Source organism: Argiope bruennichi, chromosome 4, assembly GCF_947563725.1.
Source record: "Argiope bruennichi chromosome 4, qqArgBrue1.1, whole genome shotgun sequence".
Classification (NCBI taxonomy): Eukaryota; Metazoa; Arthropoda; class Arachnida; order Araneae; family Araneidae; genus Argiope; species Argiope bruennichi.
The window spans coordinates 6,834,483-6,861,571 of record NC_079154.1 but is presented as its reverse complement, the minus strand read 5'-3'; positions in this window follow the sequence as shown (position 1 = coordinate 6,861,571).

Genomic DNA, 27,089 nt, shown 5'->3' with positions numbered 1-27,089 from the left:
AATAAACAAATATTGCAGGAAGCATGCCGCAATTCCAAGTATGAGATTTCATCTGTCATCGTTAATTTTATAAAACACACCGCTTTCACTCCTTGACCAACGAATTTACTTAACTTTCTAATTAAATGACATATCCCATTGAGAATGTTTATCATCATTTTAATTTCTATTATAATGTATGGGCATTTGGGATATTGAAGTGTTACTAAGAGATTTTCATTTTAAATTACGAAATGTTTTCACTTAATTGTAGATTTAAATTAAAAATTCAATACGATAATTTAAATTAAAAATTCAGTCATTCGATGAGCACATCATCGCATGCGAAGAGGTTAAAACGAGTCAAGGATTGCATTGAAAATTTCTACCATTTATTCATAATGATTAATTGGAGCTAATGATCAATTACTTAATCTCATTAACTCTAATTATTAGTTAATGAGAAATTAAAGTTATTAAGTTAATTAAAGAAATTAAGTTAATTAAAATTCGAATCATATAAATTTTAAATTAACCTAAGCTCTTAATACCTTTTAACTGATAAAAAATATTTTGTAAGAAGGGATAGTCGAAAGACAGGAGGATATAAAAGTAGGTAGTCTTCAAAAATAATATTGAAAAAATTAATCAACAGGTGAGGAAATCAAATTTAGAATCATTATTCTAAAAGAATGTTTACTCATACAACTACCAAGCAAAAATTTAGGTATCGTATAACACTGTGTGAGGACAGAGAATATTATTACGGATATTTTAAAAAAAATCATTTCATCGTTTAAAGGAAAAAAGTCCAGAAACGTCTGCTTTTTCAATATGAGAATCTAAATACATTATCTAAGTATATAAAACCAATGTAATGACTTCTCTGAAATTTTCTAACGATTGCTCCAATGAAAGCTTTTTATATTCATAAAATTGTGAACCAAGAATAAGAGCATAAAAGTCATGTACTCAAATTTTTATTTTCCCAGTCCAGCACATGAAAATTCTGGATTTCGTAGTAGAGTAAAGAAAATGAACATGTATTTTGGATTATTACTCTTTGAGGTTTTGATTCGAAATTTTATATGGATCTACTATTTAAATGCTAAAATGATGCGTCAAATTTTATCCATTTAGCCTGTTACGTGGTGTTATAGTAATCTGTACACCTACTGTCGGACAGATAAATTAATTTTTCTGACTGTATTTCATTCAAAATTTGATAGAAATCTACAAATTTTGATGTAAAGATCCAATTCCATCTGTCATACTTAAAACGTTTTTGAATTATATTATTTACAGATCAACAGATTTAATTACAAAAATAGGTTTTTCGGGCTCAGGATGGTTGGAGGCTCGTCAAAATCTCGAGACTGAATATTTTAACGATTATCTGCTTGAATACTTCTAATATGAGAAAAAAAATGAGAGAAGTTAGAAGTTATTATAATCTAAAGAATATGCAATCGAGAATTCGTAAATCAGTCAACAGCTCTTTCATTAAAATTTATGCTTTAGAAGACTTAAGAGAAGACAATTTATTTTCTTCTACTTTTATTTTGCATAATACCATCACAAAGTTAAAAAAACAGATCTGATTTTCTTCATTCGCATTATTTTCAATTACGAATGAAGAAAATCAGACTGGAAATCATTTTATTTTACATGATTTTTTTAATACATAAAAGATAGAATTTTGCAACCGTTTTTTTTTTTTTTCACTCACTTCCAGAATTGATTGAACTTTACAATTTGTATTCTCGTCTATTCTCCATGGAAACATATATTTTAATAATTTGGGACCTTTGTTTTCAGTTAATTGATTCATTTAATTACATTTTGAAAAATGATACATTTGACACCATCGAATATTAAATTTGTTAAAGATATGGATTTCACAATTTTTATAATGATGGATTACACAGGAGAAAACAATTTTCATTAATTTAAATGTGACAAATTTCGCAGTTTTTTCCCGCTATCATATTAACTTTTTAACAATACAATGTATTCTCTCTATATATATATTGTACTAGTTGACCCGGCAAACGTTGTTCTGCCATATAAATTATTTCTTGTGAATATTTTGGTTGTTAATTAAAAAATAACGAATGTATTGTAAGTGTGTGGGGATGAGATCTATGACAGAAAGAGGAATGGGGCGCCGTAGACGATGATCGCCGATAAAAACAAAACCATTCATTTTCTCAATACAATGTATTTCATTAACGTAACGGACATATACATTGTTTGATCTCTTAAAAGTTAAACTTAAAGTGAAAAAAGTAATATAATTTTTTATTCTAAAATATAAAAATGAAATAAAGAAAACCAATACTCATTTCGAAAAGCAATTGAGTGTACGATATTTTTTGTCAGTTCGTTTTTAGCCAACACAAATAAGCTCAATGATCTGCCCACGCGAGAACATGCCACGTATGAAAAACATGGTGTGCCCAAATTTCAGCCGCAAACAGACATCGTGACTTATAGGTTGTCATTGCGAATGCCAATAGTAAATTAAACGCGTGTCAATTCATTTGGCAAGTCTGTGAAAATCATTGGAATTCGTGGCAGCAAAACATTTTCGGCTTGAAATTTTCCATTCAAAATGCTAGCTTCAATAACGTTTTTCATCAAATATTTAATGACCAATCGCATGCCATTGCACAGCCGTGGTGGGTTCAAATTCCGAAGTAAAATAACCGGAGATCCAACTTTCAGTCGAAGAAGGTGTGGTAACATGCCTGGCAAATCCAGTGAGTTCAAAAACTCTGTTGGATCATTTACAGCTTCGTTAGCATCGCAAACTGTATGATACTAAGTCACCTGGCAATGACTGCTGTATCTTGAAGTTTAAATCGTTGACGTCAACATTTTTTGGAACTATCCGAAAATGGCTCTTTCTGCTAGCCACGCATGATTTATGTATTGTGTGCGTACATCGGGAAATATGTGGTCAATGAGAGTATTTTGCGAATCAACGATAGTGCAGAAATTAGTGGCAATTTTATGCATCCAGTATTTTCATAGACAGCAACTTTTCTATCAGCGATATCTAACAATTGGTCCGAGAATGTGTCAGCAGATGGATCTTGTAGCATTTGGACGCGCATGTTTATTTTTAGTTGGACTTTTTCAACATTATGCCACAGTTGCGATGATTTCAAGCAAGCGTTGATCTCATCAGCGTACGTTGAACGTGGAATGACGGGATAGGGACACTCTAATTACCTAGCGTTATGAAATATATTTTACGACATATTCTCATACTTACCAAATACACATAAAAAATTTCATAAAAATTGATCTAGCCGTTTCGGAGGAGTACGAACACAAACACCGTGACACGAGATTTTTATATATTAGATATTTATATAAAAAGAATGGAGTAACTATAACAGGTAATTCCACCCTTTCTGATGGCATTCGGAATTATCTGAATGACCAGAACACAGCGACAGCATTGGCGTGAACTATGATTTTTCCCAAAGGAAATCACCACGATAACCCCCCTCCTACCGAGGTACTCTCTGTCATCGGTAGGAGGTAGCTTATACTACCCTACTTTTGCTCTCACCAAGGCGGTGAGAACCAACCCCCATGCTGGAAGCTCCTCATCCCCATTTTTGAGGTGCCCCCTGAGATTATAAAATAGAATATAAAAAATTGTTTTCCTCATTATATTTTAAATGCAGCTATTTGGCTAAAACAAAAAATACACTGCTACTATCGATCATACTGAAATATTGGCAGTTAATATTTTAAAAAACAACTGCGCTTACAGTTTTTTGTGGAGATTACGACTTGCAACCCTCTACCCTGACATTGTCCTTTCGCATCCTTTAAATCCCGATGAACTCTTTCTGTTAGTTCACCAATGACTGCACCAAAATCTTTCGGGAATTTATCAAGATGACAATGTTTCTTGATGCTCAAGTTACAATTAAATATTTTATAGGCATTCAAGAAGTTTTTTTAAAAAATGTAATGTAATTCTTTCCTCGTGTGTTTGCAAAATGCATTCGATAATGGCTTGAACAGTTAACCAAGCATTCTCTTTGTCAGTTTTGGCTTTGCGCCTACGAATCGTTAAACTTTGATGAGCCAACGAATCTGTGAACCATCAAAGGAACATTATTTTATCAAAAGACAGGCTAGAAAATGTAGTAATGAGATATTTGAAGCAGTTCTCCTTCAATTGGCGAAGTTTTAATGCACTGCACCTAGAAATTCAGTTTCATGCGCAGAGGTGGATATATTAAAGCTGTTTTTTTATCAACAAATGATACAGAATATCAGGTTGAATAGCAGATCATAAAGGCTAATCAATTTTTCCATACAAGGCTTCTCATTCACTTCCGTATGCCACGCGCATAGGTAACTGGAACATTTCGTGTTTCCGCTTTGCTGAGCAAAAAAGGAATTGAATAAAAATCTATGTAAGGAGGGATACAAATTATCTCCTTCTTTAAAGGAGATAATTTGTCTTGATAAAAGGAAGATAATTTGTAATGAAACGTTTTTGTAACTTGCAGTCTTAATCATTTTTATACATACTTTAGAATTATGGTTTAAAAGTAAGATTATTCAGTAAAATAAGATAATTATGTCCTGATGCGGATAATGATTCTGATAGAAAACTCACTAGATTTTTTTTTCTTTTTAATAAATTACGTAAAAGTGAAAAACAGGGAACTGGAATATGGGCATTATTTAAAATCGGACCAAATAAAAAAAATAGAGTTTTTCGCAGAGAGGGCAGAGTTTTTACGCAATTTATCTTCAAAATAATACACAATAATTAATTTTCTATTTAAATAAAGGCGATTAAGTATTTAATAGCAAATTTAATTAGAATAAATAGTTATTTGTGTAGTATAAGATAATGAAAATTGTGCCATGGAATAACGGAGAATAATAGAAAAATGTAAAATCATTTACATAATTTCAAATAAAATGTACCGCACTGATATACTAGAAGCAGATCTTCAAGTTATTTTAATTTCATAAAAGAATTAAAAAATGGCCGAAATAACTGAAAATAATTATTAACTTATTATTAAACTTGACTATTGAATGATATATTAAGCAAACTGAATTAATTCAATGGATGCTACATAAAATGAAAATCATTTAGTTTGTTCACAAAGCTTAAATGATCAATTGCTGCAGATTAAATGATCAATTGCTTAATTGAAATAAATAACTTATTTCAAATAAAGTTATTTTATCTCAATGAAAGTCAGAGTATTAGAATCAATTCTTTTCAAATTAAAAAGCATTTTCGGGTAAATATTTCTTTGGATAAATTTCTAAATGCAAATATTTTTTTAGAAAAAGCTTGTGTTCTTCAATTCCACAAATTAAACCAATTACAGTTCTTTCAAAAATAAGAATTATCGTTAACAAATTGAAGGAGTATTCATAAGCTGTAAAATTCATTCGAAACTCTTAAATATTCCAGTTGCTGAAAAAGGAATTTCCATAAGTTTACTATGCGTTAAAATGTAATCAAGATAATGCTCTGTTTTAAAATTGAATAATTTAAAATGATATTATTAAACTATGCAACACAAAAATAGCTTCATTTAGAATTTCAAGATATAAAGGTTGATGAAATTTAAAATTACCTTTAACTTTTCAGCCTTATTATCACATTATTACCATTAACTATAATAGCATCTCCCTCTCCCCTCTGATTAGGTAAGTCCATATTCCAAAAGAGAGGTGACAACTAGTTGTCTATGTTTGTACTAGAGTATCTTTAACCATTAACTAAGCAAAGAATCATTATAAAGAAGTAAAATATAATGAATTAGAAAATCTTTGAAGATTTGTTACTACAAAAAGAAACGACTAGATAAATAAAATGTTTTTTTTTTGTTTTTTGTTTTTTCTTTTCTTAAATATTTAGTACAATTCAAATCGGGGAAACCAAATTAAAAGGTATTCATGCATTTTCTACATTATCTCAATCTTATACTCCTGATGATACTGATACTCCTTTTTTCCCTCAACAATTCCAGCAACAAGGGGTACGGTGAGAAGTACATTACAATTCGTAATAATCTATTCATGGTTTAATGTTATTCGGATTAAAAAAGAAAGCAAAAATACAAAAAAGTGAGGAGACATTTCATTTTGGAGATTTCTTGTCATTAAAAATCTCTTCTGCTGTCTTATAACACATTTAAATATTCTCTTCTTCTGTCTCTTCTTTTCGATTTTAAACAAAAATGATTTTATTGAAATAAATTTCCAGTTTTTAAAAGGGAGGGGAAGGATTATTTGTTGTTACTTCCTTAACTCATTATTTGTTTGTTCTAATGCACATTCAACATTAGTGCAATGCAGACTTAGAATACTCTTTTTCAGCATGTCCTGATACATTTTAAATATTTGCTTTATTTTGTAATCGCGTTTTCGAAGAAATCTTTCGTTTCTGAAATTTATGACAAGCCTCGATGCAATCATCGATTTCTCACCAAACACATTTATTTCAAACATAATTATTTTATTCAAATATTGTCGCTTTCAATCCACAAAAGAAACTTAAGCTATCTCTAGGTCTCTTTAAAGATCAATGCGTTAACTTTAGATTAAAAAAAAAAAAAAACCGAAGAAATTATTTTTTAAATCATTGTTTTTTTTTCTTCCATTTTTGGTCTATTACTTTGATCAGAAAATATCTAACGCTGAAACGTAAAGTTAAAAATAATTAAAAAATATTAATTCTAATAAAATTCAGAAAAATATTATGTAGAAAATATATAAAAATTAGCTGGCATTGTTTTCAGAGTGTTCCGTATATTAATTATTTTTCTGATTTAAATTATTTGCTTTTTTTAGGAAAATATTTTAGAAGAATTAATTTTTTATGTCAAAGTTTATTTGAGATTTCAATAATTGTTCTTGGATTTTATTTCAAGAATTGAATGTGATTAAATAGTGTATCGTAATTTTTAAATTTATTTAATATATAGCAAATTAATTTGAAATCGTTAGGATATACATTTAATTTCAAATAGGATGGAAGCAATTCATATTTCCATCTCACCAATTTAATTTTGGAATCCATCTCACTTCTTACATTGATGAGTGCAATGTGCAGTTAAATGTGATATACCATGCAGCACTGCTTTTTTTTTATACGATGGTGGCGTTATTGAAATTGGTTTCAGTAGAATAATGAGAGTAAAACGCATTGAAATTTGTCATATTTCATACTAAGTATGCAATTCAACTGTTTTCAATGATGTATATTATTTACTTATTTTTTAAGTCTAGAACGACGTGGCATCTACCCTTATATAATAAATTAAACAAACTGAAAAGCATGTATGTACAACTCGATCATCGTGACCAAACTCTTAGGCACATCCATGATTAAAAGTTACTATTTGAAATATTCGGAATCGCTTGGAATGAAAATATTTTCCTGTCTATATTTAGCTAGCAAATGCAAACCATTTTTCTATCCATATATACTGCGATAAATGTAATAAACTATTGATTATATATATATATATTGTTGCGAATCTGTGATGCGGCTTCCAAGCATAGTTGGTTCCATAGGAGGTTCCAGAGCTTGGCGACAAACTTGGCGACCTGGGTGACCAATTTGGCGACTTTGGCGCCAAAATAGATTATACCCGAAACATCGAGAATTTTCCCGATCCGTCCAGTACGCCTCAAACGTTCCTGATTGGTTGAGAGGCTTCTAGCCCCGCCTCCTGAGATCTATAAAAGGAGCAGCCTGCAGCTGCCGTGTCGTGGCGGACCAGTGGAGTAGAAGAGTAGTCGGAATCAACGATAAAGAACTGGCCTTCCAGAGATAAGCGGAGCAGAGATGGAGTGAAGCTAGTGCTGAACTAAGTTGTGCGCTACTGTCTGCAGTGGAGTCTTGTTATATGCTGCTGTTGTTGCTGCACGTCTCGGCTGAAGATAATCGTGTTCTCTGCTGTATATAGTTGTCGTCTTTGTGCTGTCCTGTGTGTCTTTGTGTAAATAAACGTCGTTGTTTTATTTTCTACTGCCGCCTGGTGATTGAACTTTCTTCACACCATATAACTTCCACTATCCAAACGAACCCCAGGAATTTTCGTAACAATATATATATATATATATATATATATATATATATATATATATATATATATATATATATATATATATATATATATATATATATATATATATATATACAACAGTTTATTTGTAAAACTACTTTATTATTGAATATCATTGTGATCAAAATCCTCTTATCATCGGCAACTTTACTTTTATTTAAAACTGAGAATATCAGGTGCAACAAAAACAACTGTAAAATTGGCAATGTCTTAAAAAATTGCAGATTATTCCAACGATTTTAAAATTTCTAAAAATCTATTTTTTATAAAAAATATTTAAAAAATGGTAAGATTTTTTTTATTTAACATGGTGAATGGTTACCCGGAAACGAATAAATAAAGTAACTTGAAATATCTATAATATATTCATTCTATGAAAATTGTTTTTAATGCTTTTACAATGTGCTTCATATTATTTGTAAATAAAATGTGAAGATCTTTTCAGTGCTGAGGCTTTCTATATCAAATAAACTCGGTTTCAAGTTTCACTTTTATTTCTCAAAAAGAAAGAAACTTTGATATGAATAGAGTAAGCATGGTTAAAAATGACTAAAATTTAAACAAGAGATATGCGGTTTCAAAATATCCAAATACAACACTTCAAAATGTTGCGTTTTATCTAGTAATATTCTTTTTTAGGGATATATTAAGCTTTATGTTAAAATGACTAACGATTGCCTCAATCTCGAGATAAACAGCGCTGCAATAAACGATTTCCTACTTAACATGACATCCAACTGAACTGTGATAGTGGTAGGTGGCTCAGGTATATTGTATCATCGTCACTAATTCAACAAGAAAAGGGTGTAATTTTCAAAATGGCTTTCCAAAATGTTCATAGTTTCATAGTTTTCAAAATGTATATAGTTTGGATACTAATAATAAATCTCGATGTACACCATACGACATGCGTAATGTAAAAAGTACTCAAATTTCTTAAATAGACTGTTGAAGTTAACTATCAAGTGGGGTGCGTTGATATCTATTAGGCATTAAGCACTCAAAACTATAATTAGATTTTTAATTAACTTTAATTTATTTGAATTTTAAAGTTTCTTTATAACTTCGGAACACATTAATACAGACTTTTTTTTTAATATCACTTTGAAAAAATTCATTGATACTTATTTTAATTCTCCGCGATTTTTTTAATAAAATTTTCAAAATATATTTCAGTAGATTTCATTTATTTCAGTCCAAAGTTTATGCACATGCGTATTACGAAGAATTAAAATACATTTTTTGTGTGCACGTTATAGAGACTACAATTCAGAGGAAAAAATTTTTTTTAAATAAAGTAAATGTCTTGTTTTAAATAAAGATAAATAAATCAAATTTACAACTTATGATGCAAAGTTTTGGATCAAAGGTTTCGCATGTTCTTTAATTTTTTTTTTTTAAGCATTGTCTTAGTAAATTTTTTATTTATTGTAGAATAATATATTTCCCCTCCCTCACAAACACAAATTCATACCAGGTGAGAAATTTTAAATGTCTGCTAAGCAGTTCGTTTTGCTTATGCACATTATCTCTCGTCTGGACAGGAACGGATGACCCATACAAACCGGTCAATGTTTCGGTTACTTACGATAAATGCAAACTGGACGTTAGCGTGTTTTAAATAATAAATTAAATAAATAACGTCATGTATAATAAGATGAATCAAAGACCTCAAAAAAATTTAGGTTTTTAATTTTTTTTTTTTTTTTTTGTAATGATGCTTTTGTTTCATTAAAACCGTTTCAATACCATTCAGCGTTTTAAATATTAATTTTACTCCAAATAAATTAAAATTTTCATACTTCTGTCGACCAGGCAACGTTATTGCTTTCAATAATGTTACTATTCTAACGTGATTTAAACCTGAAAAACGGATGCAATACTGAAAACAAATAGACCACTACTTTAAATATTTAAAAAGTAATAAAATTTGTCATTCTAATGACAATTTTGATTTTAAAAAATTCTATTTATTTATTTATTATTATTTTTTTGTTAATAAGCGCAGGAGTAGAAATTCGGCTCTGAAGTTGGTTGCATTAAAAACATACTTTAACGCATCTAATCTCCCACCATTTTGAATATGTGTAACTTATGAACGCTGTTTTTTTTTTTTTTACATAAGTTCCAGCTATTTATAAATTGTCATTCCGTGAGTATCAGTTTATAAGAAATGGATGTCGATAAACAAAATTTGTGCTATTTCATTCCAAAAAAAGGGGGGGAGGGTCGCGAGAATACTAAGTGCAGAAAAGCAAGGTTCGAACCAGGCCAGCTATCAACATCAGATGCAGAAAAGAATGTTCATGCTAAGAAAGTGCTACTGTGAATCTCTTAGGATTGGAAAGGAGTCATTTACTAGGAGCTTCTGGAACCCGATTAAACAGTTATAGCTGAGTGTTACCAGGTCAAATGACTCAAATTAAGTGATGTTCGGGAGGAAAAAACATTTACGGGCCAAGGAAGGCGGAAAGTGAAATTATTGCATGACAACACTTGTTCAATACAGCAAAACGAAGCCAGGAATTTAACTTCTCCTGAGTGTTAGGAAGTTGCCCAGCATGCTGCATTGTCTCTAGATTTGGCTCCTTCAGATAATTACTAATTCGGATCAATGTCATCATACTTGAAAAGCCAGAGGATCACAAAAGTTGAAGATATGCAAAAATGACTCTCTCACTGTTTTACTTCGAAATCACTAAGTTTCAATCGTAAAGTCATTCATCATCTACTCGATAAACGACAAAAGACCATAAATAGTATTGGCGAATATTTCGATTATTAATCTTTATAAAAATTATAAAGATGAATTTGACCAAAAGAAGCCGAGTTTTTATTTGCACACCTCAAAAATGAAATTAAATTGTTTCCAACAGTACTGATGAAATCGGATTTAAAATATTAAATCTATTAAAAGCAAAAATAGTGAAAACAGAATCAAAAATAAGATTTTCTATCCTGTTTATTATAGTTAGTGTTTAAGAAGATAGCAAAATGATTATATAAAAAATTACAGCAATAATACTGTTACGGAAATTTTGGTGGAGGAAAGTTCCGCAAACTCGATGGGTTCGCTGTAGTGGGTGTATGGTGACACAGGCAATAGGCCTCAGTAACAAATAAAGATGTTTATTAATACGAAGACACGAACACAGAAGACAAATACACAGCCAAGACGTATACAAGAAATAAGCAGCAGCATTTAGAACAAACAGCAGCTTAAAAGTAATAACTGGTAGTAAACAACTACGGTAGCAGACAAAGGGGCCAGGCAGTATTCACGAAGCTACTATTCTCTACGGTCTCTCCAAACGTCTGCTAGTCTCCACTGACGTTTTGCTTTAGCTGCACTCAACTGCCGACACACTATTATACTGTCACGTAGAACTATAGTATAGGACTCAATGACACACAGGAGGTAGAGCTAAACTAATTTATTTACTGAACTCTGAACTCAGAACACAGTAACTGACAAATCTTCTGCTTTTATACTAGCAGAAAAAGTTCCAGAAATCTCTTCTGGAGACAGTAAGAAAAATCAAGAACACTTGTCTGGTAAACTAAAGAAATGTCCAGTATCTTCTTGAACATGAAATAAAGAAAAACATAAAATCAATGAACTAAGTATTTACATATACTATTAATCGCATTGTCTCTAGCGGGATTCGAACCCAGGTCTCTTGATCATGAGACCAGTGCCATGACCATTCGGCCACGGAGATTCGAGTGTCTTTCTTCAATGCGGCATTGCTCCCTTCTTAGAAGAACATCGTCTCAATGTTATGACATTTCATTGTGTGGCTCTAGTTCTTGATCGAGTCACAGGGCCAGTATAACTTGTCATGTCTTCACGGTGAGTAGTCTCTTGAGAAATGTCTCTTTCCGGAACCTCCATAATTTTATAAGAATGTTGGTCGTCTTGTTCTTCTGGGTCATGGTATGGCTTCATGCGTTAAACGTGGACAACTTCCTTCGGTTTCCGCCTTCTAGAATTAGGATCGAAATCGGCTACTTCATAAGTGACGTCGGACAACCGCCTCAAAACTTGATAAGGGCCGAAGTACCTCTTGAGGAGTTTCTCGGAAAGGCCTTTTTTACGAACTGGAATAAAAATCCACACCAAATCCTTTGGTTCGTATGCCACCATCCGATGTTTGGAGTCATAATGCCGGCGATCTTTCTGCTGAGCCTCGAGAGTTCGTGCACGAGCTAATTGCCTCGATTCTTCTGCCTTATTGATCAGATGACTAACGTAATCGTCTTCCTGGTTGAACTCGTTGGGGCAGAGGGGGAACATCGTATCCAACGGCGTTTCAGCTTCTCGCCCATGTAGTAGGTGAAAGGGCGTAATACCTGTCGTGTCGTGCTTGGCAGTGTTGTAGGCGAATGTGAAGAACGGCAATATCTGGTCCCGGTTCTTCTGTTTGACATCAACATACATAGAAAGCATATCTGCTAGCTTTTTGTTGAATCGCTCTGTGAGACAATTTGTTTGAGGATGATAGGCTGTTGCCATTCGATGAGTGATATTGCACAGTCGATTAATATCGGACACCAACTTGGACTGGAAAACTTGTCCACGGTCTGTAATGATAACTCATGGAGCTCCGTGCTTCAGGCTTATGTCCGCTAGTAGGAATTTGGCGATTTGTATAGCTTCAGCCGTCTGTAAAGCTCTGGTGACTGCGTACCGTGTCAAATAATCGGTGCATACTACAATCCATTTGTTACCACTGTCAGCTTTTGGAAATCGTCCTTGCAGGTCGATTCCGATGCGATGGAAAGGAGAGGCAGCTGGTGGAATAGGGACGAGATGACCTGGTGGCTTCTGAGGAATAGATTTTCTCCTTTGACATTCTCGGCAGTGCATCACATATCTTCGAACATTTCTGTACAAGCCTGGCCAATGAAATCGCTTTCTTATTCTATCATACGTCCTGGTGAATCCTAGATGTCCGGCGATAGGGTCGTCATGGAGAGATTCTAGAATACTGAGCCGTAAATGCTTCGGGATCACTGGTAGAAATTTTCTTCGGGACGGATCAAAATTCTTCTTGTAGAGGACTCCTTCGATTAATTCAAAGTTTCCCAGCCTACTTGTTTTGGTACGTTGTTGGTCTCTTATTATTTTTGCCAATTCCGGATCTTCCATCTGTTCTTCTGAGAGATTAGTGAATAAAGTGGCACCTATGGAATCCCCATACCATGAAGCATCGACTTTTAATGGGTTTCTGGACAGACTATCAGCATCTGTGTGTTTTCTTCCACTTTTATACACCACTGATACGTCGTATTCTTGGAGTCGCAGCACCCATCTAGCGAGTCTTCCAGAGGGATCCTTCAGTCCTGTTAGCCAACACAGGGAATGATGGTCAGTGACGATCTTGAAAGCCTTTCCAAAGAGATATGGCCGAAACTTAGTTATAGCCCATATGGCCGCAAGACATTCTCTTTCAGTTGTGGAATAGTTTTTCTCAGCCTTCGTCAGAGTGCGCGAGGCATAAGCTATTACTTTTTCCTTCCCATCTTGGATTTGGACTAATACTGCGCCGATTCCGTATCCACTCGCGTCGGTGTGAAGTTCCGTTGGTGCAGTTTCGTCATGAAGGCCTAAGACAGGATAAGATCTTTAAGAGGTAAGATCTTTCTTCAAGGTATTAAAAGCTTCCACTTGTTCAGGTCCCCAACAGAATTTTGTTTCCCCCTTCAGTAACAACTGTAGAGGTTCGGCTTTATGGCAAAAGTCCTTGATAAATCGGCGATAGTAAGAGCAAAGTCCCAGAAAGCTTCTGATGTCATGGATATTCCTAGGCATGGGAAAGTCACTCCCGGTCTTTATTTTTTCTGGATCCGGTCGCACGCCCTAACTTAACACTAAGTGTCCCAAGATCTTTATATCTTGTGCTCCAAAGCGACATTTTTTTTGGATTAAGGATAAGGCCGGCTTTCTGTATACACTGAAGGACTGTATTCAACCTCTGAAGATGTTCATCGAATGTTTCTGAGAACACTACAATGTCACCTAAATAGCAAAGGCACATTGTCCATTTTAAATGTCGCAGAAGATTATCCATCATCCTTTCAAAAGTTGCAGGAGCATTGCATAAGCCAAATGACATCACTTTAAACTCGTATAATCCCTCAGGTGTAATAAAAGCCGTTTTCTCACTATCGGCTTCATCGACTCCTATTTGACAGCAACTGGAGTAGAGATCCATAGACGAAAAATATTTTGCCCCCTTCAGGCAATCCAAGGTATCGCCAATACGTGGCAATGGATACGAGTCTTTCTTGGTAATTTTGTTGAGTCGGCGATAATCAACACCAAAACGCCAGCTTCCATCTTTTTTCCTGACCAAGACGACTGGAGATGACCATGGACTTTCTGATGGTTGAATGATGTTTTTTTCTAACATTTTGCTTACCTCCTCACTGATAATGCGGCGTTCGGATGGAGACACTCTGTAAGCTCTCTGACTGATAGGTAAGTGGTCGCCTGTGTTTATTCGGTGTTTGTTTCAGTTGCAAATGCAACTCAGTTCAAATGCAAATTCGATTCTACGAAGCACAAAACGCCCTTATTGAAAATAAAAATCTGAGCACTCGTTGCGTTTATCATGACTATCCCCAAGGACCAAAATTTTATGAGGGGGGAAGGGGTAACACTTTTATTGAAGAAAAGTTTGGGGAGATCTCTTCCACTATTGTTTTTTTTGGGGGGTACGGTATGCTTTAAGAATAGATGCACCGACAGATGGTCAATTCGTTGACAAATCTATATTTTTGGGGATAATATCAAATACCAATTTCCGTCTATCTAGTACATTGTCTTTTTGAGTAACCAGTGTATCGTATAATATCCAAAGTGGTCAGAATTAAAACACCCCTACTCTGAGATCTCTATACAGTGTAAAGGCTCCAAAATTGTTGAACATACTATTCAAGACATAGGAAAAGGAATTACAAGAAGAGGGGGAAAAATAAAATTAAAAAAAAAAACCCTAATTCTAGAAACACCGATAGATGGCGCTATAGAGCATAAAATATGCTGAAAAGACACAAATAATCAGGGGGAAAAAATGCGGTATGGAATTTTTATTTTCTAATTTCTATTACTAATATGAAAGAAAAAAAAAAAAAAAGAAAAAAAAACTTAAATTGTCATTGTAGCTGCCATTTCGCTCTGTAAGCACAAAAATTTATATAAATCCCTGGTTTGCTACTACTGTTCTGGGCATGAAATGGGATAAAGCTGGGCAAATGTCATTCGTATTAGTGATGGCTTCTGAAGTTATTTTATGAAAACAAAGGAAATGCTGCAGCTGCCCTTGGAGAGTTCGTTGACTTGAGAATTTTCACAAATTACCAGGAGGTACCCAAATGTGGCCGAAAATTTTGTTGTACCCCAAATACAACAGCACCTATGTTTTGATTCAATTACCTTTATGATAATCGGAGCGGCTCCACACATTTGACTCTGTATGCAGCAATTTCTTTGGAAACATTTTACTACTCATAGAGTAATGAGTCGTGCGCTTCCGACAACCTAAACAACTCGTTCTACATATCTTAATCCTTGTGACTTTTGGCTTTGGGGATACTTAAAAAATCTTGTTTATCGAGGACGTCTGGTAACTTTGACAGATTTGAAAGACAGTAGCAAGCTGCATCTGAGAAGCATCTTAATCGACCCATTAATTGAACAAGCTGTCCGCAAAATGCAGATTTTACATCTTGAAGGAGAGGACCATATTGAGAAATTGCCCTAGTATCGATAAGGTCCTTGTGATTGAATGTTTGATACGTTCAAATAAACTGTGTTACACATATGTATTTTGTGTCTTTTCAGCATATTTTCTGTTGTACAGCGCCATCTATTGGTGTTTCTGGAACTCATTTTTTTTCGCGTAACCCGTCTTCCCATGTCTTGAATAATATGTTCAAGTCAAGAATTTTGGAGCCTTTACAGTGAGTAGTTCGCTGCATAGAGAGCTCAGAGTAAGGGTGTTTTAATTCTGATCACCTTGTAGGTTGATACTCTGGTATTCTTTCCACAAACTTTCCATTATTTTCCTAATATTCTATACGAAACTGTAATTTTGATATTAAGGTTACATAGCAAATGTCATCAATCGAGTATGTTCTTTTTTAAAATATTCTCATTCACGAACAAACATAGATATTCCAAAAATGGTGGAACTCATAGAAATCTTAAAGGGAAGAGTCTCATCGACATTTCGATATCGAAATTTTTTGATATTTGCATTACATTCTTTTTATATATTTCTCATGCGAGAATATAAAAAAAAGAAAGAAAATCGACACTTTGTAATTACTTTTATTTCCTTATGCATTATATTTTCGCGTGAAAGCAATTAATTGCGTCTTAGTTTGATTTCTTTGTACACATTTCTGTCGATATCATCACACACAAATACACGACTTCCTTTCACAGACACGAAATATCGATTTTCTTTTAGTTCAACAGAAAAAGGAGACAAAGACTTCACCTCCCGCTCTTTCGGTGCTTTCAGTAAACAATAGATAAGAGAGTCCTGCAATCCGCCACAAAAAGTGTAGCTGTTATCAGCATTTTCAATGAAAGGTGCTCTACAGATGTAGAGGCAAAAATCAAGAAGTACGTTAATGTGATCCGCCTCTTTCGGTCTTGTTTCTTTTATCTTTACAATGTTTGTTTCTGATAAAATTATGTTATATTACCTAGAAATTTTTAACGGGAATATATTTCAAGAAAGCATTTTATTGCTACAATAAAATTAATCGATTCTGTAAAAATGCAAGACGGAAATAAGAAAAGAAAGAAAAAAATGAACCTTTAATCGGAAATGTATTATGATTATATTCTTATATTAAAAACAATTTTTTGCCCGCGCTTTATAATACTGTTTTGACAACATTTCTAAATCAGGTTAACAAATTCATAAAAGTATTAAATACAAAACGAAGAGTACTTCCATTAGATTTGAAACAAATGAAAGCAAGCGAGTCTTGAAAACTAAATGTTTTTGAAACATAAATTTACACATTTTTAACATTAAAATATATAGTGAAACATCCGATTCTGCTATTAAACAGATTGTTGAACATTCAACAGCGAAAGAGTAGTATAAACATTTCTAAATAAGAAATAGCATGTAGTACAAGAAATAATAAAAAATAGTATAAATGATAGCGTAGTATAAAATAATGTAGCATCGCATCGGCCGTTGCAAAAATAAATTTTAAGAACATTAAAAATAAAGAATTGGTATGACAGAAAAACTAATTCTTTGAACTTTAAAATAGAGTAAAAGTGGATTTTGTGCAATAATATGCGCAGATATCATGGAGGGTAAATACTACTACATATTGAGTAACTATGTGACAAATTTGACAAATCTTGGTCTAATGATTTACTCTGCGAATATTTTATGTACTACGCAATCTATAAATAAATAATATATGCATCTAAAACATTACCATGTTAAATCAAAACCCCTTAACTTTCACGCATGTTCTCCAATGAAGGTGTTTTCTCCCTCCCTTGCATAAAACTGTGGATCTTAGGTAAATGACGCGAAACCTCTGCATGGTATTCGTGAACAATAATCAAGAAATGTTGACCTTAGGCATGAATTTAGCATTTGAGGGATTAGTACTTGGCTGGTTAATCGAAATAGAAAGTGCGTTTTCCCCACCTTATTGAAACTTTATACGGAGCTACAAATGTAGTCACATATTTATTTAAATAAGAGTATTTTGAGTTATCGCGTTTACATGTTTGTTGAAATGCAAATCAAAAAGCGACCAACCCTTTGGCTGATTTGAATTCAAATTCTATAGTTATCTACATTTGAGTGGTTAAATGCGCGTGCCACATGTTATCTAGCTCTCTTCGTTTTGTCATTACCGTGTTAACTTGTAATCGGATAGCCGGACAGACAGATTGAATGGATTTTGCTCAAAGTTCGATAGAAATCTACAAATTTGTTGTAAAGACCATATACCAAATTTCATTCGTCTAACTCAAAGCGCTTTTGAGTTCCACTTGTTGCAGATAGACAGACATAATGTAAAAAATGAGTTTTTGATTTTGGGAAGTTTGGAATGTGGAGACTCGCCAAAATCTCGAAATCGTTTTTTTAAAAACAATTACAATACTTTTTCTATACTTCGTGTACGAGAAAGTAAAATGCGCGACTCGTAATCTTTAATTATAGAAACTTAGTTATGTAGTAACTAGGGATTGCAATACCGGACCAAAAGTTCAATACCGGTATTCGGTATTTTTTAAATCTTAATACCGGGATACCGGTTTTAATACCGGTATTAGAAATTTTAGAAAAAGAAAGAAAATACAGGTGTTTCTTTGTTTTATTTGCCAGTTTTGTTAGAGAGTGCAAATATCACAAAAAATAATTTATAACTTATAAATTATAACAGTATATAATCACAAAAAAGTAAAGAAACATCTTATTTATTTAAATCACAAAAAAGTGTAAATATCACTATTCAGTCTGGGGTACTATTACAACTTTTTGAAATGTGATCTTAAAAAACATAATGCATCAATTGTACTGTCATGAAGCCTGAAAAGTAATTTTGTGTAAAAATTACCAGTTGTCGAAAACGCTCTTTCGGCGTCTACGCTAGCTGGTGGTACTGTTAGCAATGCGCGATATACTTTTTCCAAGTATTTACCTCTAAATCCCTCATCTTCAAATAAATCGATTTCTCGTCGGATGGTTTTGGATATAGCTGATTTCTGTATTGTATTTTGGTTCGTTGAAATTTTATTTATTTATTGCTAATTCTAATTTTTGTTCAAGAGACAATTCCTTGTCACTATCGACAGTAGTGACATCATAATCTTCGATAATTGAACCGAATTCTTCTGAATGTGGATAGGGCTGTGGGTAAAAACTTTTAAGAAACTTTACTCTAAACTTAATCAGATTTGAATTGGTTATTTTCTTTTCTTCTTTTTCATTTTTAAAATCATTATAATTATGTAAATACCGTAAGACATTTTCTATTTCGGTATGCCTTTCTTCTGTGCGATTTTTCAATGTAATATATAATTCTTTGGATAGTGATGTGTGCTGTTCTTTCAGTGACTAAAACATGAGATTTATTGTTGCATTAGCTGTTAATAAATTAGAATCTCTTCGACACAATGCCTCAATAGTCAGTTTTATTGGAAGTAGAGCTGATATAGTTCTGGATATTAAGTCGAATTCACTATCTGAAAAAATAATTTGCAGGTTTAAGTCGATTATTGCTTTTTGGATTGGATTTCTCAGTTTCAAAAATCGTTCCATCATTAGGAGTAAACTGTTAAAACGTGTTTTAGAATCTAATATTAACATATATTCTGTTTTATTTTCAGTTAATATATATTTTAGTAATATATCCTTTTTTATAGGGGAACGTTTAAATATCTTAACAATTTTTCGAACTTTTTAAATTATAGGAAGAAATTCTTGATAGATTAATATTTCATCGTCATTAGCAATATCTTATTCAACAATTACATTGTCAATATCACTCTCACTCTTACTCTTTTCTAAGATGGAATCCGAAGTTTCTATATCCACAGTATTTGGATTCTCCTGTTCTTTATTTGTTTGTATAATACATCTATTACTCCTAATTGAATTTCACGTGCATAGCACAACTGCTGATTTGCACCAATCAACTTTCCAACTTTTTTCATAATTGTTGCTCCATCAGTCGTTATTGATACAATATTTTCTTTCAGGGATAATCCATGTTTCGCTCATTTAGATTTAAGCAATTAATTAAGCCGTTAATTAGCTAATTAATTTCGCCCGTTATGGAGACATAAAAAAAATAGCGCATAATATTTTGCTATGTTCGCGATACCTGAACATATAATGGAGAAATTTTAAAAATTTCTAGTAAATACTGAAAAACCGGTATTTAAACTTGTGAATACCGGTATTACAAAATTGTACAAATGGCTCAAAATACCGGTATTCGGTATCCCGGTATTGCAATCCCTAGTAGTAACTTACTGGTAATTTGCGGGAAGTAAGCGTTTATCCTTTCCTTCCAATTTTAGCTGACTTTTTTTTTTTTTCCCACTTGTCCAAACCTACTTGAAGTAGCCCAAAATAAATAACATAAGAATATTTCTTTGTTTCGAATTGTATGAAAAAAATATAGAACTACTTTGCGACAGTTTAATAATTAAATAAAATGATGGTACATTATGTGTTACGATAAGGGGTCGATCCTTCCTTTCCTATCTTTCATCACATAATCCAAAAGTTAATGATTATTTCCATTCATTTTAAACACTAATTTTATTTCTACATTTTTCATTGTATAAATAAGCAACATTAAAAATGTTTTTTGTACTTGTAAATAATTATGTTCATGAAATGTGAAAACAAAATTCTTCATTTTCACTTAATAAATATAGTGGATAGACACGTTAAAGAATGAAAAATCTGAATAAAATTTTCCCAAATTTCACTTTTTCCTTTGTTTAATTTAGAAGAAAAAGAAAATCAGAAAATTAAAATTGAATAGATCGAATTCGAAATAAAAGCTTTTTTTTTCAACAGCAGATGAATTCTTACGCAGTATAACATACTACTACATGACTTTTAAGGAAGAGAATAAATTTATATATTTTAGGTCAATTAGATCCAAAAATAACTATTGTGTAAAGACTTTACAATGAAGTTCACAACCTTTCGATAAATCTCAATTCAGCAAATGATCACTAGAAGACTATGATAATTAGATACATACATTGCATATTTAGAAACCAATAAATATCGAATTTGACGATATATATATACATTATTTTCAAAAATAGCTTTCATCAAAATAAAATCAATATATTAGTAATTTTGTAATATTCGATATTCATTTTTTAAAAATTACGGTCATTTTTTAATTCAACTTTTGATTTTGAAAAAGCTTGCATTTAATCTCAGGATTTTTTTAAAATAAATAATGTTTTCTTCCGCAACATTATTTTTTAGGAGAAAAAAATATTGAAAAAAACATTGAAGTCGGTACTATGTTATTTTCTTACTTTATGTCTTGTAATTTTGAGTCAATTTTTTAAAATAATTAATGTTGTTTAAGTGAAAAATTAAAGGAGATATGGAAAAATATTATTTCTTCAATATTAATATGTCATAAACGTTAAAAAGAATGTTCGAAATCTCTTTTTATATAATTTTTCCCTTGTTGAATACATTCCATGACATAACTGACTGCCAAAGAATAGTAATAGGAAATGAAATGAAAATTAACAACAGCTTCATCGGTATTTGGTTTTCTAAGTAAATAATACTTATTCCTATATCAATATAATTTTACGTGGTAATTAATTTTACAGAAATATAATTATTACTTCTTACATACTATCAGATTAGTTATCTTTTTCATGCAAGTACATTAAAAAAAATAGCACTTATTTGGCAATCTATTAGATAAAACTTTTACATTAAAAACTTTTTCATTCATTATTTCAACATCTCTCATTATCTCAACATCTGATACTGTATTTTAATGGTCATTATATCATAGACCAAGGGTTATTCGGACAACTGCAGCAAAACCTCACATCTCAGCAACAGAAAGATGAAAAATGTGGCAGTTCGGCAAATGAGTAACATGCCATGGTTTGTCAGAAATAACGACATCCGCAAATACCTTTTTCTATATTACAAGACTTCTTTAAAGAAAAGAAAATTTAAAACACAACATATAAATGAGATTTAACGATAAACTGGACAGAAGCAAAAATATTGGCATATAAAAAACTGAACCACACGATCCCAAACTTCTGAAAAACGTCAAGAATCCTCGTTGCTTAAATCCATGAATATACGAGGTGTATTCGGAAAGTAAGTACCGTTTCATTGTACCGAGACTGCAATGCTGCAATCGGCGTTCCGCGCATGCACAGTACTCTTCCTTGTCCACTGGCTCTCAACTGCCGCCATTTCGTTTGCTCTACTCTGTGTGTTTTCAGTTTCCTGTACACATTTATTCACTGGCTAAGTAATTTCCTGAACACAATTGTTTAAGACAATTACTGATCCCGCCGACTGTGAGATTCGTGCTGTAATTCGATTTTTGAACGCAAGGAATGTGAAACCGGCTGAAATCTATCGTCAAGACGTTTACTATGAAGACACGACGAGTGATGGAATGATCAGAAAGTAGGTTAGAATGTTTAATGAAGGTCGAACATATGTCCACGATGAGGCTCAGAGTGGTCGGTCTTCTACTGCCAACGATGAAAGTGGATGACGAAATCCATGAGAATAGTCGTTTCACAATGACGACGCTTTCAGGCGAATTTCCGCAAATTTCACGTACTGTTTTGTGCGAAATTGTTACAGGCCCGCTTACGTTATCACAAGGTACGTTCCCGATGGGTTCCATGTTATCGTCATTGGTTGGGAATTTCTATGAAGGAGGTATAGAAAAGCTGGTAACCCGTTCGCCAAGTGTTTGAACTTTGAATATTTTAAGATACGTTTCTTCATGTAAAAATGAAATTGAATTTAAAAAAAAAAAAAAAAAAACAATTTCCCCCCCTCAAAACAGTATCTTATAAGTCTAATTTTTGCTTTACCACACCGACATGATTCTGAACAGATTTTGCCAAAAACACCCTATATAAAATTCCGCTTTTTATTTATTTATTTCCTCTCTCTTTTGGAATTTTATTACTCAATGTAAATGTTTTCTTCTTCATTTTGCTCAACAATTTGCTAAGTAATCTTAGTGCCATGTCAATACCACTATCATCTGTTATGTCCGGATGTTAAGAACTTTGAGATTCAGTGAACCATACCTTAAATCGGCAAGACCAGGTGCGGAAGCGGATTAATAAATGAGCTAAGCAAGCAACTGCCAAGAGCCCACAGATTTTTCAGTTCTTGTGGTATCCTCAAAGAAATTTAATTCAAGTTTGCCCAATTAAAATCAAGTATCTTTTAAATGTTAGGATATTATTCTAACAGCAGTTTTAAAAAATTACCTTCTTCAAGTTTTATAATTCTGACAAGATATGTTGTCTTCTAATTTAAAAACCACCCGATTCTATAAATAGGCAACACGAAATTTATGTTGAAATTTTTTTTATTTGAATTTTTTAGATGTGTTACTGAAACCAATTCTCTTGAAATGAAATGTTTTATTATTCTAATTTGTTGAAAATTAAAAGTTAAAAAGGCCCTAGAGAGCTTAATCCGGCCTTCACCAGGATTTCCCAAACTTTTAAACATTGTCATCCACTTCATCCTTGACGCATAAAAATTTTTCAGAGATGAACAAACAATACATAATCTTTATGAGAGGTTTCATAAACCAGAAAGAATTTATGAAAAAAAAAATTAAAAATGATTTTACAAAATAATATTTTTCTGGTATGTGGCTTGGAGATTTCAAACACAATGCGTATTTTTGCAAATTGTAGTAAGATACAAATGCCTTCAAGAACTTGTCGCGATCCAATCTGGAAACTCCCGTCATTGACAATTATCAATTGTAGCTCTAGATGGCGCTACTTTCCATTAGAAATGGGAAGAGAAGGCCATTTGATTGGGTAGCAGACACAATATCTGAAGGGTGTGGCGTTGGGAAGAGATGATGTTGGGTAATAAATACCTGCAGGGTTAATAAAAATTATTTCCTGATGTCGCGGAAACCTTCGCCCTCAGATTAAAGATGGTAAATTAAGATTATGCAATTAAAAAAAAATCTTTTTTCGAAATTGACTTTATGCTACCTTGTTTATTAGTGATAAACATCAAGACCATTAAAACATTCTGCAGCTATTCTGAACAATTGTTTTGGGCTTGTTAAACATTCACTACTTTTAATGCTTTATCATATACCGATTCTTTTTTTTAAATTGCAAATTGTTTGAACAGATTTCAAAATTCATAAATAAATTCAAATACATTCTTTAAAAGAAAAAAAAAGAAAAAATCCAAACTCCCATCTAAGCCAACATATGGACGTTTAATCTGCCAAAGATTTGGAATGCAAAAATCCGCTACAAATGATTAATCATCAGAGAGATCAGAAGTAAAGCTTTCCTTGAAGGACAATAAGTGGTAGATATCCAATAGCTCACATTCTTGGAAACAATTTTCAAATACAATTCCGTACCTTTTAGTGCAATTCACCTTAAATTATAAAATGTTTTCCACTGTTAAATTTTATTTCTAAAATATAATTATTTTTTTTATCAAAAATACTCTAACTTTCTCAAATTAATTCCTTTAATAAACAGATTAGTTAAAGTTTCCAATTAGTTATTATTTGACATTTAAATTGTTCCTCTTTTTCGATCGGTTAAGAACAACACTTAGCAGATATGTGCCGTTTGGAACATTCTGGCATCAAAATGCAAACTGAATCTCACAACGTTGATGATTAAAAATTTCATAAAAGTACTTTTGGGTTCAATATTTCAGATTCCTCTCTGTAATGACTGAAATTTTTTAAAAATTAAATTAGAAAGAAATAAAAATTCTAAATGTATGCATCAAAAAATACAATTGCTTCAATAGTTTTTTTTTCATGAGCTGTGCAAAGTTTCTTAAATGAGTCTTCAATCCAAAACACAGTCTGATAATTAGATTAAATCCATTAAGCATTTTCTTCACTTTGACACTCTGGTTTACAATTATTTAAAATTCAATTTCTTTGGATATATTGACTTATTTATGGACTACTGTTTCCCAAAATCATGCTCTTACTCGAAGTTCACAAATTTAAACAGGAAGAAGAAGATAATCTTTATTAGAGAGTGTGTAAGAAATTAAAAACACTTTGTAATTATTGTTCAACTAATTTTGTTGCTATACATCTATATAAGAATGCTTACATAATTTAATATGATTAGATACCAACATAATTATTTTTTCTTTTTGATAATTATTACAAGAAATTCAAGTTTTTCCATCTAGATCTGCAAGAAACTTTTACTTGGCTTTTTTTTGTTTGTTTGTTTTAAAGACCTCCCATTGATGCTGAATATTTTCCAATCCATAAGCAAAAATTTGTATTTTTATACAGAAATGTTCAATAGTAAAAACAAATAATATCTGTTGATGAGAACAATGAAATACAAAATCCTCTGTGATCAACTTAAAAACGTATCACATATGAATATAATTCACAAATTGAAACTTATTTTAAATTAGCTAGTTTGAGTAATAATAATAAACCATGACCATTTAGTCGTATCTTATTCTAAAGTGTTAAAAATTTCCATGGGATGTTGATATCCAAATCAATATTGCCATATAATTTTCAATTGGTTGTCCCCATTTTTTTATGGAAATGGTTTATTGTTCTATTGGATCAATTAAAGAATTTTCTTTCCCAGTTTCAACATAGTTATCCTTATTGATAATAAAACCAATTTCTACAACCACACTGCAAAGTGGGGAAAAAATTTTACAACCCCCCTGAAATCAAGAAAAATTTTTGGATCTCAGAATTTTAGAAATCATCTAAATGATTTTTTAAAAAATGAATTAAGTCATTCCATGTATTCACTTGGTAGTTTTTTTCTTTCAAGGAAAATTTTAAATTGGTTCAACATTGGCACTAATAAGTTTAAGATATATTTTGCCAGACATTTTCTTTCCTAAGATGAATAAACAATCTCAATAAGTGATGGTCAATTATATAAAATTGTCTCTTCACACATTCCTTATTTTTGTGATATCAGTTTTTCCATAGCAATAATAATAATCATTTACAGCAAATGCAAACTTATTTCAAGTATTTCATGAGGAAGTTATACGACGGTATTTTCCCAAAATCTTTTTCTAAATAAATACTCAGTTTTACATCTTTAAATTATTTGCATTATGAAAATTTGCATTTCAGCAAATTTTTTGACAGAAATATATATATTTCTGTTACTGATTGATTACACACACAACCCCCCCCCCAAACCTAAGCATATTTTTCAAAATGGCAACAAATGTAATGAAAATAATCGAAATTCTCAGCAAAAAATTAAATCTTCAATATGCATTCTAAGCATTTATAATACATTAAAACACTACTGCTATTTACTTACAATACAAAAATCTTGAATTATATTATGTAAAAAAATTTAATTGATTTGTATGCAATATATTAAAACATTCAATTTGCTTTTAGTTTATGAAATAGAAGAACAACTTAACTTGTGTGATACTTAAGGGATAAAGTGAATATTTTTAAATGGAAGCACCACTTTTTAAAGAAAAAATTGGTTTACCACAAATACAAAATGAAGTTTATATTGCAATGTTCAAGCTTATAACAAAGTCCATATTTTCAGAAATTTCTTAAATTCCAATTATTTTTGCATTCCAAGGTAATTGCAATGTAGTTTTTTTTCTTCTTTTACTTACATTACTTAAGTAAATAATTATAAAATTGGGGCTTTGTTTAATATGTTAAAAATTATACATTATTCAACTAATAAAAAAAATTCATGACATATTCAATATCGTAATATTTAATTTAATAGTGTCTCTAACAAAACTGAGGAATTACTATTTTAAGGAGAGAATGAATTAAAACCGATACAAAACTGTTAAGAGCAACCAGTTTACAACAGAAAAAGAGCAATAACACACAATTGACATGTGCAGTCGAAACTGAAGAGGTCATTTTCTGTAAAAACGGTAAAAAAGAGGAAAGCACTTTTGATGCTTGCTTGTGCATTTAGAAACTTTTTTTGGAGTTTGGTTCCTGAAATCAAAAGGTTAATAACATAGAAATAATAGCTGGACTTGGTAATTATTAATAAGATTAATTTATGTCAACTTTGATTAACACATCCTATCACAAAAATACCATTATATTTAAACAACGAAATTATTATCAGTAGCTAGCTGTATTTCAAAGTAACAAAATCAATTGATGCTTCTATAATTCAGAAGCTTTATTCTGTAAACTAAA